The 18,482-nt window shown below is 40.7% G+C and overlaps 1 pseudogene; it reads left to right on the plus strand.

Moving 5' to 3' along the window:
• Nucleotides 1–16,448: 16,448 nt before the first annotated feature.
• Nucleotides 16,449–17,932, plus strand: LOC115864416 (heterogeneous nuclear ribonucleoprotein K pseudogene; annotated as a pseudogene).
• The last annotated feature ends 550 nt before the right edge of the window (nucleotides 17,933–18,482 follow it).

Genomic DNA, 18,482 nt, shown 5'->3' on the forward strand with positions numbered 1-18,482 from the left:
TCAATTCCATGCAATAACAGCTTATAAGCAATTAAGATCAGTGTACTGAAACGTCAGTATAGTACTGTGTTGGCCAAAAAGTTCGTTCGGGCTTTACATAACAGAAAAATCCCAAATGAACTTTTGGGCCAACCCAATAGTTGAATGCTGCTGAAAGTCAGGTTGTAACCTGGATGTTTTTTAAGGCAGTATTGTAACGATGACAATATTTCTAAACAAAAAATTGGAATATTTGATTGGATTCCTGGATAGAATACATGAAATTAAGAATTTTCAAGGAAATCATGGACATATGATTATCAAACAAATAACACAATTTTCATTAATGCTGACTCTATATGAGGTGCTCAAAGGTATCATACATAATGACAGACTTAAAAACAATGTTCTAAACTATTAACTATTGTTTTTCTTAGAAGGATGCACAATTGCTTTCTGTCCCACCCTTAATAACCCTGGCTACTCCATCATACGTTCTAAGCATAGATGCTTGCATAATTTCAGAAAACAAGATATAGTTGAGTTGGTGTTGGTTACAGTCACAATATGCAGCTCCTGGAACATATCCTCTTTGTGCTAAGGGATTCTTCTTAGGGTAAATTCTTGTGACGTCATATAGATCACAGCATTTTGGCAGAACTGGGTTAAACACTTAAGTAACTGTAATTATTGGGTAGTGTCTGCTTATTAGTTAGAATAAAGTGTTGATCTGGAATTAATATTAGCATATCTGAACATTTTTCATTTAGGCTATGTATTTTTTTTTACTAATTTCCACAGCTACATAGTCTTTGCTTTGACATCTATATTCTATAGTTTTGCTGCTTTATTTTTTGTTGGGCCAACAATCCCAGAAATGTAGAGGAATAGTTCCCAAGTTTCTCCTGCATTATAATTTAGTTTTTCTGTTTAAATAAATTTTATTAAGGTGTAATTTATGCCTAATACAATGCACTCATCTTAAGTGTACAGTTTTGAGTTTTGACGAATGTACACACCCTGCAACCACCACTGCAATCAAGACGGAGAATATTTCCATCACCCCCACATTTCCTTCCTCCCCGTTGTAGTCCCTCACCCCTACTCACGGGCAGGTACTGATGTGTTCCTTACTGCCTGTAGACAATTCGCTTGTTTTCAAACTGCATCTGTATAGTCACCACAGTGATCTTACTTAGCCCGTACATTTACTTGGAATGGTTGCAGGTTCCAACGAAGATTTATCTTCTTATTTAACAAAGGTTTATTGAGCTTCCACCAGGCATCAGACATTTCCCACCAATCCTCTTTCATTGATGACAATAAAAATGGAGATAATATCATAACTAGATTTCATAGGTGAAATTTATATTACTTGTCAATATGCAATGTGAAAGTTAAGAGGAGGGAATATTCTGAGTACATTTCTTTAACTTTGAGTTTGGACAATTGGATTTTTTGTCATGTATTGAGTTTTACTGAGTATAGTTGATACATAATAATCTGCACATAGTTAAAACATACAATTTAGTAAGTTTTGACATATGTATACCACCATGGAATCATCATCACATTCAAGATAATGACCATGTCTATCACCCTCAGAAGTATCCTTACGTTCCTTTGTAATCCTGCTCTCCATTCTGTCCACATGTGAATCCTAATTGTTTCACATATTCATCAACACTGGGTATGGTTAGTCTGTTTAATTTTAGCCATTCTATTAGGTATATAGTGGTATCTCATTGTGGTTTTAATTTGTATTACCCTAATGATTAATGATATTGAATATGTTTTGTGATTTTCTGGGGTATATTTTTTGTGATTCTTGGGAAGAGTTTTCCCAATTCTTCAGCACTTTTCTGATAAGGCCAATGATGATATAGACAATGTGATTTTTTGATATTATATAGTGAAATGTCTTAACATTTGGAAGATCTGCATAAGTCATTAAGCCAATATTTTCCAAATGACCAATACATAATGTCACAGAATCTTGCACGGGTAAAAGATTCATCCAAAGTTTAAAACAGACCAGATGATTTTATTATATCAGAGTATAAAAACTTCATTGACATGGTTTCAGATTCCACATTGCAACTCATATTTAACCACTGGTTAAATGGTGGCCTCGTAGAATGAGTTTGAGAGTGTTCCTCCCTCTGCTATATTTTGGAAGAATTTGAGAAGGATAGGTGTTAGCTCTTCTCTAAATGTTTGATAGAATTTGCCTGTGAAGCTATCTGGTCTAGGCTTTTGTTTGTTGGAAGATTTTTAATCACAGTTTCAACTTCAGTGCTTGTGATTGGTCTGTTTATATTTTCCATTTCTTCCTGGTTAAGTCTTGGAAGGTGGTGCATTTCTAAGAATTTGTCCATTTCTTCCAGGTCAGCTTTTAGTTTTATTGATCTTTGCTATTGTTTCCTTCATTTCTTTTTCATTTATCTCTGATCTGACCTTTATGACTTCTTTCCTTCTGCTAACTTTGAGAGTTTTTCTTTTCTTCTTTCTCTAATTGCTTTAGGTGTAAGATTAGGTTGTTTAGTTGAGATTTTTCTTGTTTCTTGATGTAGGACTCTATTGCTATAAACTTCCCTCTTAGAACTGCTTTTGCTGCTTCCATTTGGTTTTGGGTCACTGTGTTTTCATTGTCATTTGTCTCTAGTATTTTTTGATTTCCTCTTTGATTTCTTCAGTGATCTCTTGGTTATTTAGTACTGTATTGTTTAGCCTCCATGTGTTTGTATTTTTTACAGTTTTTTTTCCCCCTGTAATTGATATCTAGTCTCAGAGTGTTGTGGTTGGAAAAGATACTTGATACAATTCTGAATTTTCTTAAATTTACCAAGGCTTGATTTGTGACCCAAGATATGATCTATCCTGGAATATGTTCCATGAGCACTTGAGAAGAAAGTGTATTCTGTTGTTTTTGGATGGAATATAAATATCAATTATAAATATCAATTAAGTCCATCTTGTTTAATGTGTCATTTAAAGCTTGTGTTTCCTTATTTATTTTCATTTTGGATGATCTTTCCATTGGTAAACATGGGGTGTTATAGTCCCCTACTATTTTGTGTACTGTCGATTTCCCCTTTTATGGCTGTTAGCATTTGCCTTATGAATTGAGGCACTCCTATGTTGGGTGCATAAATATTTACAATTGTTATATCTTCTTGGATTAATCCCTTGATCATTATGTAGTCTCCTTCTTTGTCTCTTGTAGTAGTCTTTATTTTAAAGTCCATTTTTTCTGATGAGAGTTTGTCTGATGAGAATGAGAGTTGCTACTCCAACTTTCTTTTGATTTCCATTTGCATGGAATATCTTATTCCATTCCCTCACTTTCAGTCTGTATGTGACCCTAGGTCTGAAGTGGGTCTCTTGCAGACAGCATATATACAAGTCTTGTTTTTGGATCCATTCAGCCAGTCTATATCTTTTGTTTGGAGTATTTAATCCATTTACCTTTAAGGTAGTTATCAATATGTAAGTTCCTATTACCATTTTCTCAATTGTTTTGGGTTTATTATTGTAGGTCTTTTCCTTCTGTTGTGTTTCCTGCCTAGAAAAGTTCCTTTAGCATTTGTTGTAAAGCTCGTTTGATGGTGCTGAATGCTCTTAGCTTTTGCTTGCCTGTAAAGGTTTTAATTTCTCCGTCAAATCTTAATGAGATCCTTGCTGGGTAGAGTAATCTTGGTTGTAGCTATTTCCCTTTCATCTCTTTAAATATGTCTGCCACTCCCTTCTGGCTTGCAGAGTTTCTGCTGAAAGATTAGCTGTTAACCTTATGGGATTCCCTTGTATGATATTTGTTGCTTTTCCCTTGCTGCTTTTAATATTTCTTCTTTGTATTTAATTTTTGATAGTTTAATTAATGTGTGTCTTGGCGTGTTTCTCCTTGGATTTATCCTGTATGGGACTCTCTGCTCTTCCTGGACTTGATTGACTATTTCCTTTCTCATATTTAGGAAGTTTACAACTATCATCTCTTCAAATATTTTCTCAGTCCCTTTCTTTTTCTCTTCTTCTCTGGGACTCCTATAATTCAAATGTTGGTGTTTTTAATGTTGTCCCAGAAGTCTCTTAGACCGTCCTCAATTCTTTTCATTCTTTTCTTCTTTATTCTGCTCTGCAGTAGTTATTTCCACTATTTTATCTTCTAGGTCACTTACCTGTGCTTCTGCCTCAGTTATTCTTCTATTGATTCCTTCTAGAGAATTTTAAATTTCATTTATTGTGTTGTTCGTCATTGTTTGTTTGCTCTTTAGTTCTTCTAGGTCCTTGTTAAACATTCCTTGCATTTTCTCCACTGTATTTCCAAGATTTTGGATCATCTTTATTATCATTACTGTGAATTCTTTTTCAGGTAGACTGCCTATTTCCAATTCATTTGTTTGGTCTGGTGGGTTTTTACCTTGCTCCTTCATCTGCTGTGTATTTCTGTGTCTTCTCATTTTGCGTAACTTACTGTGTTTGGGGTCTCCTTTTCACAGGTTGCAAGTTCGTGGTTCTCATTGTTTTTTGTTTCTGCCCCCAGGGGCTGAGGTTTGTTCAGTGAGTTGTGTAGGCTTCCTGGTGGAGGGGACTGATACCTGTGTTCTAATGGATGAGTCTGTATCTTGTCTGTCTGGTGGGCAGGACCGTGTCTGGTTGTGTGTCTGTGAACTTATTATGATTTTAGGCAGCCTCTCTGCTAAGGGGTGGGGTTGTGTTCCTGTCTTGCTAGTTGTTTGGCATGGGGTGTTCAGCACTGGAGCCTGCTGGTCGTTGAGTGGAGCTGGGTCTTAGCTTTGAGATGGTGATCTCTGGGAGAGCTTTTGCTGATTGGTATTATGAGGGGTCAGAAGGTCTCTGGTGTACCAGTGTCCTGAACTCAGCTCTCCCACCTTAGCGGCTCTGGCCTGACACCTGGCCCTAACACCAAGATCCTGTCAGCTCCATGGCTGGGTCATCCTGGAGAAGATAGACTGAAGCCAGGAGAAAGCTAGAGGATTGGAGACCTGTCAGAAGGCTTGTTTGATGAAATCAGGCAAAGGATGGTGAGTTTCTGTACCCATTCTCTACTCGCGAAGGGGAAAGTGGTGCCTAAGGATCCGCGTGCATGCTTCCACCTTATTACTTCTTTTAAATTGAGTTAAATGTTCTGGCTATTTCCCAGTTTGGCAGAAAGAACAGAGGCACTGTGATCAGATGTGACTTTAATTCTGGTCCTGCTTCATACTGGGTTTGTGCCTTGGGCAGCTAAACTCTTGGAGCCCTAGTTTCCTCATCTGTGACATGAGAACCTTGATAGAGACCTCAGATGCAGTCATATTATATAAGGAGAGGTAAGTGAAGCACCATTTGTCTTTCACATAATAGTTGCTCAATTAATAGGAGCTGTTATTGCTATTTACGGAGGTGTAAACAGGAGAGGGCAAAGATCTCAAAAGTGATGCTTCCAAGACTGAAGTTCTGAGTTATAACGGAAGGATGGAGCTACATGAAAAATGAAAGTAGACTGTGACCAATGAAAAAAACTTTAATTTGAAGTTTTTTGTTTTCTAATGTGACTCAAGTATCCATTTTAATACTTTCCGAAAGCATAGACATATATGTCTATATGTATATGTATGTATATATCTATATCTATATCTATATCTAGTGACAAACTTAGGCTGAAGGTAACAGAAATTAATCTGGGACAAGGAAAGAGTAGGAAGAGTGGTGAGAACCTAAGCCACAGGTTGCTAGATAGACAGATGGAGCGGTAACTATGAGAGAAGTCAGGTAGAAAGGACAGGGGGTCTCCATGAACTCAAACGCTGAAGACCTTGCAATGTCATTCAGCCCAAGACCTATGTTTTGCAACTGTGTTTGTGCCACTGTTTGCCCAGCTCCTTTTACTTGGCACCTCTTTTTAGGTTATTAATTTAAGGTTGATTTCTTTTTGTGAAATGTCATGAATATGTTGGAGGCAACACACACAGGCAGAAGTAGGTTTGACTCTTAGCTCTGCCAACTTGAGCAAACTAATTAGTGCAACCTCTATTATTGAGTCTCTATCATGTCCCTGGTATTGCACTAATTTCTGATGATATGATGGTGAACAAAGGCGCCTGTTAATACCTGCTCTCATGGACTTGAGAGTATCAGGTGGGAGACAGACATTATTTTAAAATGACACTAATGAATGTATAATTACACTCTTAGATAAGTTCTAAACTGTATCATAATTTAAAGGAGGTTGGGGGAAGAGTATTATATTTAGACGGAACAGCATGTGCAAAAGATCTGGAGCAGGGAAAATTAAAAGACAGAAAAATCAAAGGTAGATGGAGTGAAGACAGTCAAGGAGAATGCAGAAGCCTCAGTTTCCTTGTCTATAAACCATAGAGGGCTATCTTATGGATTAGTGAGAGCCTAAGATAATGCCCAACCAATAGTGGCTACTAGTTAGATGATGGCTACAATTATTATAACATAATTGCTGCAGAGATGAAGACATTTCTTGAATCACGTAAGTCAAATCAACCTTGTCTTTAACATTTATTTGTGCTTGACCTTTGTGATGGGCTACTGGCAGACAAATGTGTCTCAGTCCCTGCATTGCCCAGCAGACCTGTAGTTTAGGGAGAAAGTGGGGTGTTTTCTTTTGGTCTTGGACTATGTAAGATGCCTGTCAGTGAGAAGAGGAATGTCTAAAAGGCATGGTTGAAAGGAAGGAGGGAAGAGGTCAAAGAAGCTCGATGTTCTAAATCTTTTTTCCCCAGACATGTCTGGAAATGTGACATTCCGTTCCCCTAATCTGTCATTTTCTATCCTACAGGCAAAGGTTCCAATCTCCCAACATGTTCCTGCAAGCAAAGTTCTGAACAAGGAAACAACTGTAGAAAATCTCTTTTAGCAGTAAGAGTGGAATTGAACTGTAGAATTAGGAAGACTCACCCATCCAGCCTTTTAAATGGACCCCAGGATGAGAGCCCCTATAGCCCAGAGCCTGTAGCACGAATAACATGGATCCAAATCCCGTCTTCACTCTTGACTTCTGTGTGTCCTTTTTTCCCTATCTGTAGGATAGGGATAATGATGAAAACAGTAATATCTACTTCATATGGGTGTTGTGAGGATTAAATGAGTAAGCAGAGTGAATGTGCAAAGGCTTTAGAAAGTTCCTGGCACAGAGTAAGCATATGTGTAAGTGTTAGCTATTATTTTAATGCCTGAAGAAGTTGCCAGTTTTGCCCCTCCCCCCTTCCAGCATATACACATGCACACCTATGTACGTATATAAATATGAATAAACACACCCACATAAGGTTTTCCTGATCTTGGTATCAAGATGTGTATAAATGTCTTAGGGTGTTGTATATAATTGAAAAAGCTTTGAATTTAATGAGTTTTCAAATGCTGCAGCTATTAAGGGCAATAGACAATGGGAAGAAGTTGGATTTTTTTTGGCGGCGTCACGCAGCATGTAGGATCTTAGTTCCCCAACCAGGGATCAAACCCGCACCTCCTGTATTGGAAGGGCGGAGGCTTAACCACTGGACCGCCAGGGAAGTCCCCCGGAAGAATGTTTTAATTTCGACAGCATCTTTCTAGGGACTAGTGTTGTTTTTTGTTTTTGTTTTTGTTTTTTACGGTACGCGGGCCTCTCACTGTTGTGGCCTCTCCCGTTGCGGAGCACAGGCTCCAGACGCGCAGGCTCAGCGGCCATGGGTCACGGGCCCAGCCGCTCCGCGGCATGTGGGATCTTCCTGGACCGGGGCACGAACCCGTGTTCCCTGAATCGGCAGGCGGACTCTCAACCACTGCGCCACCAGGGAAGCCCCGTAGTGTTGTTTCTTAATAGTCAGTGCATGAGGGAGAAAGAAGAGTGGGAGAGTTATTTGGGGAGCAGCTCATCCTCCTCCTCCAAATTTCACGTGTGACCATCAATCCACATCAATCTTCCCGGAGGCCCCATCCCCTGACACCCACCCCAGCATAATTAAAGCCTGGGGAAAAGATAAAGAGCTAGATAGCAGGAATGGGAGTTGAGAACCCGTTGCATCATTTTGCACACAGTTTAGCTTCCTGCATCCAGACCAAGGTCCCATGGCCACCTTTGCTTGCAGAAGGCTGAGCTCTTGTAGGCTGGGACTCAAGATGTATCCCCAGGCTTTGAGTGAACAAAAAGGGATTAGCTAACCCATCAGCACCTCTCTAACTCCACATCAGCTGTCATCAGAAGCAGTAGGTTGGCTTTCCTAACTTCAGGCTCCTATTGGTACAGCTTCCTGGAACCTGAACCTCAGAGGCTCACATTTCCATTGCAATGTTATAGCCAGAGGGTGCCCTTGTTCCTGCCAATCTCTTACTTTGAGTCTGGTTTCTTTGCCATTCTTTATAAAGCTGGAGAGCTTGAGGCTGCAGACACCGGTGCTCAGTGATACTGAAGCTGCACTTGCAGGACACACATTACCAGTTTTCCTTTCTACACATGTTGCTATCTGACCTATGTGTGCATTGTTACACTGCAGACTTCAACACATTTTCTTTGCTGCCACTGAGAGTTGCTGTGTTCCTAACTCTCTTTGCTCTAATCGTTTGTCTTAACCCAGAAACCTCTGTAAGGAGAGGTGAACACTCGTGAGGGTGAAATGTGGCTCAACCTGGGGTAAGTATAACCTCATATTTCACTACCATTTGTTCTCTACCGACACAACACGAGGACTCGGCCCTGGCAATATCCCTCCTCAGGACTTCTAGCTTTCTCTAGGGATCACAACTCAGTTCTCCATTTTCTTCAACTTGACCCCTATTTACAACCATTTGAGGCCACTCCACTTCCACTGCTGCTGGGTTTCTTTGTGAAGCGTCGGATGCCCAAGCCTGAGTATTTTATCCTGAGGTTTCCAGCACTGTCACTGGGGAAGGGTCAAAGTGGTGCATATGTCAGCAGATACACAAGAGACGTTCCTGCTCTCGGCCACACTGGCACCAGACCCCAATTGTACTGTTCATGTCCAAAGCCTCATAGAGTCCGCCTATGAAGGCGGTCCTTCAGCTGCCACCAGCAGGCTTATTCTTCATGGCCTCAGTCACAAATCTAAGGAATAAAATAGAGATTTCTGGCTTCTGATCTAGCATGTAAGGAGCTTGGAAGTCACCACTCTGTCCTAACAAATAAAATGCTGAACAGACTGAAAATGCAGCATCTCTTCTTAGATCTGTGAGAGAAGTGAGGTCATGATCAAACCACTTCCCCCAAATTGATTAGACCAACAGGCATGTACAGAGAATCACAACTTGCTGGAACAGAAACCCACAAGCAGAAATCTCCACGGGAACCGGTGCTGGGGTAGGAAAACCTGGACTGATCAGTTTATTATAAAAAATTTCAAATATACAGAAAAGTAGAAAGACTTTTACAGTGAATACTATATACTCACTCTATGGATTCAACAATGAACACTTTCCTATACTTGTTTTTTGAAATTATATATGTATCCATCCTTCCATCTATCCATTTTACATCATCGTCTTATGTTTTGATCCATTTTAAATAAATTATAGAAATCAGTTTGTTTACCCCCAGACACCTTTGTGTGCATATCATTAACGTTATTAGCTAGAGTTCAATATAGCTGTATAAACCAAAATTGTTCCTTCTTTTTAGGTATAATGAAATGCACAAATCTTAAATGTTCCATTCGATGACCTTTGACAAATGGATATACCAATGCAACCCAACCCTCTTTTTTCTAGCCATGCTGGCCTCTGGATCATCCTCAGGGTGCTTGCAATTGCTGTGTCCTCTACCTGACATGCATCCCTCCCAGAGAAGACATGCACATGGCTCATCTTGAGTTTATGCTGAATTGTCACCTCCATAGAGATCCCCCACTTAAAACTGCATGCCTACCCCCACCCTGGCACCACCCATCCCCCTTCCCTGCTTGAGTTCCTCCATAGAACTTATTTTTTAAGTTAGTTTATTTATTTATTTATTGAGGTATAGTTGATTTACTATATGTTAGTTTTAGGTGTACAGCAAAGTGATTCAAATATATATGTATATAGATATGTATATGTATATTTTCAGATCCTTTTCCATGGGTTATTACAAGATATTGAATATAGTTCTCTGTGCTGTACAGTAGGTCCTTGTTGTTTATTTTATATATAGTAGTATGTATCTGTTAATTCCAAACTCCTCACTTATCCCTCTCCCCACTTTCCCCTTTGGTAACCGTAGGTTTGTTTTCTGTGTCTGTGAGTCTGTTTCTGTTTTGTAAATAAATCCATTTGTATCATATTTTAGATTCCACATATAAGAGATATCATATGATAATTGTCTTTCTCTGTATGACTTACTTAGTGTGATAATCACTAGGTCCATCCACGTTGCTGCACATGGCATTATTTCATGCTTTTTATGACTGTAATATTCCGTTGTATATATGTGCCACATCTTCTTTATCCATTCATCTTCTGATGGACACTTAGGTTGCTTCCATGTCTTGGCGACTGTGAATAGTGCTGTGATGAGCAGTGAGGACTCCACAGCGCTTACTGCTCTCCACTTTTGCCATTGTGTACTGTTCATCTCCTTTCACTTGACTATAAACTCCAGGAGGACAGAGCTTTTCGTCTCTTCAGTTCCCTACTATAATCTGAGTGGTACAATGGTGCCTGGAATACAGTAGACACTAAAAATTATTTGTTGATTGATAAAATTAACAGATGAATTAATATGCCAATATTAATACTTATTTAAGGGTCTGTGAGATTTTCCAAGAGGGTCGTCTTGCTAAACACTGCTTGATCCGTGAAGGAAAAGTGTGACCTTCCGGCCACTGCGCATGGAGGCCACTGCATATGTGGGTCAACAGGGGCCCAGGGTTCAGCTGGGGAATCAGGTAGGGACTCAGGTGCCCCAGGTTCGGCTGGCCCTGGGGGCAATGCATACAGACAGAGCACTGGTTCGCATAACTTAGTATGCATCAGAATCACCTGAGGACTTATTAGAACTTACACTCCTGGGTGCCCGTCCCAGAGTTTCTGATTCAGTCAGTCCTTGGTGAAATCCAAGAACTTGCATTTTTTAACAAGTTCCCAAGTGATGCTCTGCTGCTGGTCAGGGATCAGCCTTTGGAATACAGTAGAGCATTGAACTGTTTCCTGCTTCTCTTTTTCAAGGCTGTGTACAAACCCCTCCTCCACCATCCCTGCTGGACCCTGTGCTCCCTCTGCTTCGCATCCAGGGCTCCTGCTTGTGGCTGAGCAAGGGAGGTACTAGAAGCAATGGGCAGGAGAAAGCCCAAGTCTCACTCTTCCCTGACTGTGCTCTGCTTCTGCAGCTGTGAGGCCTGACATTTTCCATCCCTTACAAGTGGTGATGACTCCATAGACATATTTGCATCAAAGAAATGAGTTAGTTAATTGATTAATTCCTCAGATGAATATGGGGGGGGGAGCAGAATTGAGACCAGAAGTAGATTAAGCCAGTGGTCCTGAAACTTCAATTACACATGGGATGCTTATTAAAAAGGCAGATTTCCCATGACCACCACCAGCAACTCAGAGGAGTGCTAAAGTATTAGGTCTAAGGTAGTTTAAGAAATAACAATTTAAATAAACACCCAGATGATCCAACTATGGCTGATCAGTGGACCCACTCTAAAAAATACTGGATTAATTACTTTGCCCAAGTTCACCCCAATAATAGCATACATGGAATAGAACTGTGTCTAATTCATTGAAATATGTTCTTAAGAACCTACTGTGTGCAAGCAGTGTTCTAGGCTGTGAAGAGGCAATGGTTCCAAGATAGATTGGATCACCCACGCCCTTCCAACTAGAACATTCTGCCTCTTTCTGAGTCTGGTGAAGATTTCTTGAGATGAATTATGCTTTATTGTACTTCAATTTAGCCACTGTGATTTAAGAAAATGACAATTATGGACACGAATTATAGGCATCAATTTAAAAATGTAGTAGCAAATAGAGAACAGTTTCTCTAAGGCAATTCAATTAAATACCATATAAATCCATATCATATGACACAACTTAATCTAATGCAATTCAATGCAATACATTACGCTACAATACAGCAAAAAATGCATTGCAATGCAATGCAATATCTCACTGCAGCTGCAGTGCAGTGGCCTTAGCGGCAACCTCATCTCAGGTCTTAGGCTGTGGCGTCCTCTAGTGGCAGAGACTGAGATGCTTTTTTTTTTTTTTTTGTGGAGGCTACAGATGCACTTCCCATTAAATGAAAAAACTGTCAACAAACATCTGTTAGAATGGAAAGGAGCTGAGCTCCAGCTGCCTGCTTTTTATATAACAGAGGTCACAGATTAAGAGACTTATCTGAGCTGTCACCTGAGCTAGTAATAAAGTAACTAATTATCCTATCCATACTACTATTGTTTTCACAGTATTTTTTTTCACTTGTGACACATAAAGGAGGAATAGTAATCAGCCTTTTCTCCAGCCTGAAGATAGGAGCCTGGAGTGGCAATATAGGATGGTTAGAAACCCTATAAAGGAAAAACACAATAGAAATATAGAAAAAAAATATACAATGGAATATCATAGAAATAGAAAAAAATCTGTATCCTTTAATATGGAGTCATCTTCCTTCATGGTTGGAGGTTAGCTGCTCTTATGCTGTTTGGGGATAGCAAGGAGAATGTTAATGGTTAAAAATACCTTATTTTGCAAAATGTCTTTTGCAAAATGTAAAAACTGTGTATTTATAGTTCCTTAAATTCATATTTACTGAGCACCTACTATGCTTCAGCTCAAACAAAACACACACACACATACCCCTAAGCAATTTCATCTGCATAGTAGGCTCCTTTTCCTCCCTCACACATTTACTGAGGATGACAAGAGCTTCCTTAGTGCCAGGCACTCTGTTAAGTACCAGCGGATCTCATGGTCATGGGCTGACTCCTTCATCTCCTCTGTGGAACATGGGACTCTGACTGAATATGATGTTATGTAGCCTCCCATACCAGTGGATCAAACTCAGGTGATCCACTTAGGTGCCGCTTGGCACTCTCTTGCCCAGTTTTGATGGCAAATAGACCAGTATAGTGATCCTGCCTTGAGAAGATCATGGTGATCAGGACTTTAGGCTCTTTGAGGACGAATTTCCAAATCATGTCACCAGGAAGCCTCTGAGACAAGCAGAGGAGCCAGCTAAAGAGAAAGGAAATCTACAGTGGATAATGGAGGAGGGGGACCATATCAGTTGCAGTGATTGGGACCACAGTTCTTCCCATTTCATTTCCTCACCCAAGCTTCCCTTAGGAAGAGAGATCCCCAGAATCCTAGAAAAGCTGCTCCCTGTATGTATGTGAGGAAGTAGATCCAGGCAGTGCTAGGGGTGGACTGCAGTGGATGTGCGCTGTGCCCTAGGTTCTCCTTCATCACCTTAGCTACTGGAATAGAGAAGAACAAATCTGATTCCCTATTAGATCTGTTTCTTTGCTTTCTGTCGCTTTTGTTACAAGTTACTCACTAAAAGGATGTTGACTATAGCTATAAACATACATAATGGCCTGTCTCAGGGAACCCTGCCCCTCTGCCTGAATGTTAAACTAAAATACCTTTGTTCAGCTCACAAGGAACATCCTGACCCAGCTCACCTGTGACTGGCTGCAGGAAAGAAGAAATTAATACATCCCCTCCCTGAGTCTGGCGAAACCAGGAGACATTTGCAAAACTTATGGCCTTTTTTTACTTTACCTCCTCACCAACCCGCTCTCTGTTCTATAAAAGAAACTAGCATCCAGACCCTGGGAAGGTGGTTCTCTAGGACTCTAGTCTGCCATCTTCTCGGACTCCTGGTTTTCCGAATAAAGTCGCTATACCTTGCCCCAACACCTCACCTCCCGATTTATCGGCCTGTCGTGGGGCGAGCAGAATGAGCTTGAACTCAGTGACACTACTGGAATACTGTGAGCAGATGACCTTCAGCTCAGACCCTTCGGAAATTGCCTCAGTTGCTGAGGTGAACTGCCGAGGTGAGCTGACCTCACCTAAGGTCATAGCCTTCTGGGCCCTATACCCATATCCGATGACTGATAAGGTGGAGATAAAAGACCCATTGGACTCAAAAGCAGGACAACTTTGACGGGCCGTAGCACCTCCAGTAATGATCAGTTAAATTATGCCTTAGTAGATAATCTAGGAGACTTCGATGCAAATTTATTGTTTCTCCTATTGTTTGAAATTAGGATGCTATTAAATTGTAATTAGGGACTTCCCTCGTGGCGCAGTGGTTAATAATCCGCCTGCCAATGTAGGGGACAGGGGTTCGAGCCCTGGTCTGGAAAGATCCCACATGCCGCGGAGTAACTAAGCCCGTGCGCTTCTACAGCCCGAGAGGCACAACGACTGAGCCTGCGTGCTGCAGCTACTGAAGCCCGCGCGCCCAGAGCCTGTGCTCTGCAAAGTGAGAAGCCACCACAATGAGAAGCCCGCGCACTGCAACGAAGAGTAGCCCCCGCTCGCAGCAGCTAGAGAAAGCCCGTGCGCAGCAACAAAGACCCAACGCAGCCAAAAATAAATAAATAAATAAAATAAATTAAAAAAAAAGAGTACTGCCTTTGACAGCACCTTTTTTTAAAAAGAAAAACAACTGTAATTACCACTAGTAATTTGATGGTAACATCTTAAGCATGTAATTTTTCTATTTTTAAAGAATATTTACAAAGAATAAAGCCTTATGATCAGTGTTACTAACTCCAAACACATGTATATTTTTATACCTCCTGACGTCTATGGCCTAATCACTTTTCAAAAGGGTCGGGCAGGTTTGTTGTGACATACATCAAAATATGTTTCTGTATAGCCCGTGCTTTGTAAATATTTCCAGCTCAGTATTTGTGGACTCTTAAAAATTCTGCCCAGTTCTTCCTGACATAAAGAAAATTTATTTAGCTAATTTTGAAACTTCGCATTGACAAAGTTTAAAAAATTTATCTGAATTTGAATGATGAAGATGAGAAATTTTATCAGCTTGTCTAATGAAAGTGGCTGTCAACTTGATAAAACAATTTTCTCCTCACTCACACTATAACTTTACAAATCTCTTTCTCAGTCTTTTTGGACCTGTTTCTTTGTTGATTAGGAAGAATTGCTTTATATAATTTGATGCTGAAAATCTCGTATGGTTTTGAGAAAGAGAAAAGCTGTCCCCAACCTCCAGGGACTGGGCTGGTACTCCCAGCAAGATCTTCATGTTCTTTTTTTGAAATAAACAATTTCACAGAACACTGACATCAGACAAGCTGCTCTGTGACCCTGATGGATCAAGACACGAACAAGGCCACTTCATAACCACAGCTGAACACAGAGTAAATCATGAATGCGGGCTAAGCCACAAAAATGATCAAACATCTGGCTGTGCAGGCTGATCAGCACGCCTGCTGCTTCTTTACTCGTTACAGTTTTAGCCTCGGTCTTGATATCCCTTTGTCTAGGTAAGATTTAATAAGAGACCCAACCATAGAATTGCCCCACTTTCTGACAACATTCAGTCCAGAGCGAAGCCCTGTTTCCTAACCCTCCCCCCAAATCACCTAATGCAAGTCCAAGTTTAAAAAGAAGTTCTTCTGAATGAATGCCATTTTCATGAGATACACCCTCCCCAAGATGTGATTTCTCCCTCACACAACGAGCAGCACACACTGCTTGTTCAAACACGGTGGTGTCCCAGTGGAGGGTGTGACACCTCCTTTACTTCACCTATTAGTAATTTCAACTTAACTTGGCTAGAACATTGCAGGTAAACTCGATGTATCCTAATCTAGCTTTCCAGGTTCACATCTCTAATTTACACAGTATTTTCTCTCCAGATTTCCTCAATTTTTCAGTATTCTTTTCTTTAGACATGTAATAGGTCAACAATAATTTTGTTAAATGCTTGGCAATCTTCCTCCTTTCCAAGTATTTTAATAAATGTGATATTTATTTATTTACTTATCATAGAAACATAGAAATGCTTATGGAAAGATGACAATCCAGTTTCTGTTTGGCTGGTGCATGTGTTGCCATTTGTTTGTAAGGCATTTTGAAACTCTGAGGTTTCCTCTGAGTCAACTCCCTGCAGGTGAATAAGTAGAAAGGCCTGTGTCAGGGTACTGACATGGGGAAGCCAAACTTCCCAACTGTCAATAAGTGAGGTCAGTGGAGAGACTGAGTAATGCTCCATCTATGTAATTCTTTGAATTCCTAGAGGAAAAGTTCATAGAGGAAACGGTTTTGAACAAAATGAGAAACAATCTTTTCAGTCATGTTTTATTTCTCAACATCATTTCCTGTTCTTAGACTAAAAGGTACCTATGACGGATAACATTTGCTCCAAATTCTCAGAAAATAAAGCTTGTTTTCCTCGGCAGGTGTCATTATCCTCTGTTTCTCTGCTGCATTAACCTCGACGTCTTGCCTACTTCCCGCTTATCTGCGGCCTACAAGCTACTGCAGCACTAAGGTGTCAGTTGGTCCCGCCCAGAACACTTCAGTTCTGCCCTGCAAGGATATATTTAATAACTGATTGGTGTGTCCCTTTAATACAAGAAAATGGAAACTGAACGGCCAGAGGAAGCCTTTCCCAACACCGAAACCAGTGGCGAACTTGGTAAACACCCTGCTGAAGATATGGAAGAGGAACAAGCTTTTAAAAGATCTAGAAACACTGATGAGGTGGTTGAATTACGCATTCTGTTTCAGAGCAGGAATGCTGGGGCAGTGGTTGGAAGAGGAGTCAAGAATATTAAGGCTCTCCATACAGACTGCAATGCCCGTGTTTCAGTCCCAGACAGCAGTGGCCCCGAGCACATACTGAGTATCAGTGCTGATATTGAAACACTTAGAGAAATTCTGAAGAAAATCATCCCTGCCTTGGAAGAGGGCCTGCAGTGGCCATCAGCCACGGCAATCAGCCAGCTCCCGCTCGAATCCGATGCTGTGGAATGCTTAAATTACCAACACTATAAAGGACGCAACTTTGACTGCCGAGTTGAGACTGTTGATTCATCAGAGTCTGGCTGGAGGAATTATTGGGGTCAAAGGTGCTAAAATCAAAGAACTTCAAGAGACCACTCAGACAACAATCAAGCTTTTCCAGGAACGTTGTCCTCAATCCACTGACAGAGTAGCTCTTACCGGAGGAAAACCTTTTAAGGTTGTAGAGTGCATAAAGGTCATCCTTGATCTTATATCAGAGTCTCCCATCAAAGGACGTGCTCAGCCATATGATCCCAATTTTTACGATGAAACCTATGATTATGGTGGTTTTACAATGTTTGATGACTGCCGTGGACGTCCCTTGGGATTTCCCATGTGGGCAAGAGGTAGTTTTGACAGAATGCCTCCAGGTCGGGGTGGGCGTCCCATGCCTCCATCCAGAAAAGATTATGATGATATGAGCCCTCGTCGAGGACCTCCTCCTGGACGAGGGGGCTGGGGTGGTGGCAGAGCTCGGAATCTTCTTCTTCCTCCACCACCACCCCTTAGAGGAGGAGAGCTAATGGCCTATGACAGAAGAGGGAGACCTGGAGACCATTATGATGGCATGGTTGGTTTCAGTGCTGATGAAACCTGGGACACTGCAGTAGATACATGGAGCTCATCAGAGTGACAGATGGCTTATGAACCACAGGGTGGCTCTGGACATGATTATCCCTATGCAGGGGGTCGTGGCTCATATGGTGATCTTGGTGGACCTATTATTACTACAAAAGTAACTATTCCCAAATATTTGGCTGGATCGATTATTGGCAAATGTGGTCAGTGGATTAAACAAACCCGTCATGAGTCAGGAGCTTCGATCAAAATTGATGAGCCTTTAGAAGGGTCCGAAGATCGGATCATTACCATTACAGGAACACAGGACCAGATACAGAATGCACAGTATCTGCTGCAGAACAGTGTGAAGAAGTATGCAGATGTTGAAGGATTCTAATGCAAGATATTTTTTTCTTTTTTATAGTGTGAAGCAGTATTCTGGAAAGTTTCTCTAAGACTAGTGAAGAACTGAAGGAGTCCTGCATCTTTTTTTTTTTTTTTTTAAATCTGCTTCTATTTAAAAAGCCAACATTCCTCTGCTTCATAGGTGCTCTGCGTTTGAGGTGTAGCGAAATCTTTGCAGTTCACCAGGTGAACTGTTTGAGTTCCTTACAAATAGGGTTGGGGGTTGGGGGAGGGTGTGCAAAAACGAACAATGAAATTTTGAAACAGCAGCAGAGTGAGTGAATTTTAATTTCTGTTCATTGTTGGTGGTTTTAAAAAAAAATCCCCCCATGTAATTATTGTGAACACTTTGCTTTGTGGCCACTGTAACATTTGGGGGAGTGGGACAGGGAGGAAAAGTAACAATAGTCCATATGTCCCTGGCATCTATTCAGAGCAGTGTGCAGAATGTAATGCTCTTTTGTAAGAAACGTTTTATGATTTTTAAAATAAATTTAGTGAACCTGTTTTTGGTGGTCATTTCTTTTAAGACTTTTTTTTTA

The sequence above is a fragment of the Globicephala melas genome, chromosome 5 (genome assembly GCF_963455315.2).
Source record: "Globicephala melas chromosome 5, mGloMel1.2, whole genome shotgun sequence".
Classification (NCBI taxonomy): domain Eukaryota; kingdom Metazoa; phylum Chordata; class Mammalia; order Artiodactyla; family Delphinidae; genus Globicephala; species Globicephala melas.